We start from the raw sequence: 1,260 nt of genomic DNA on the forward strand, positions 1-1,260 counted from the left end.
ATTTCAAAAATCACTCAAAACATCCCTATAGCAAGAGGTTCACACTGACAGAAATTTTACAGAAGAAAATTACAAAAAATGTTCTCTAAATGCTCCAATTTTATGAAAAACTCACAGGAATAGGTAAAATTTTTAAAAATTATTTTACAAAAATGTTCGTCAATGTTTTTTAGTTTTTGGCCACAAATGACACAAAAAGTTCAAATTTTGTCAAAACTTTTATGAAAAAAAAAATCTAATAATGTTCTCTAAATGCCCTAATTTTATGAGAAACATGCAAAAAAAGATACAATTTTAAAAAGTATTTTCATTAAAAATTTTGGTCAAACTTTTTTAGTGTTTGATCTGAAATGATACAAAAAGTTCACATTTTGACAAAAACTTTATAAAAGAAAAATTCTAAAAATGTTCTCTAAATGCCCTAATTTGAATGAGAAAAATGCAGGAAAGAATAACATTTTTAAAAATTATTTTACAAAAATGTTTGTCAAAGTTTTTTTAGTTTTTGACCAAAAATGACAAAGTTCAAATTTTGACAAAACCTTTATAAAAAAATTTTTTCTAACAATATTTTCTAAATGCCTTAATTTTATGAGAAACATTCAGGAAAAAATAAAATTTAAAAAATAATTTTACAAACATTTTTGTCAAAGTTTTTTAAATTTTAAATTTAATTAATTTAATTAATTTAAATTGTCAAATTGTTTTTTTGACCAAACAATGTATAAAAAATATTTTTTCAAAAACTGTTGTCTAAATGTCCTAATTTTATGAGAAACATGCAGGAAAAGATAACATTTTGAAAAAAATTTTTACAGCAATTTTCGTCAATTTTTTTTTGGTGCCATTGGATTTGGTCAACCATTGATCACAAAGTAAATACATATTTGCTCACATTTGAATTAAATGGAAACGTAACAAAGTTTTATAATAATGTACCGCAGATAAAATCCTACTGAAAGATACCACTCTTTGGGTCATTGTTAATACCCAATGGTGACCAGTTTAAATGTCTCACCCAGTAACACAAACCAATCTAAGCAGCAAAGTGAACTAAGTTATGTCAGAATCCTGGGTCACATGATGTCACAGTGTTTTGAGTTGTTGTGTTGATGTAATTATGGGAGTTGAACCCAACACTGTGGTAAACAACCACAACAACCAGATTATATTTATTTTTAAAAAGTCCCTCCTTTGAAAGAGCGACCAAAAAATTGACCCGGCCCCTCCCTCTCTCTCTCCCCCTCTCCCTCCCTATCT

Source organism: Cynoglossus semilaevis, unplaced genomic scaffold (genome assembly GCF_000523025.1).
Source record: "Cynoglossus semilaevis isolate Cse_v1.0 unplaced genomic scaffold, Cse_v1.0 scaffold1099, whole genome shotgun sequence".
In the NCBI taxonomy this organism is placed as follows: domain Eukaryota; kingdom Metazoa; phylum Chordata; class Actinopteri; order Pleuronectiformes; family Cynoglossidae; genus Cynoglossus; species Cynoglossus semilaevis.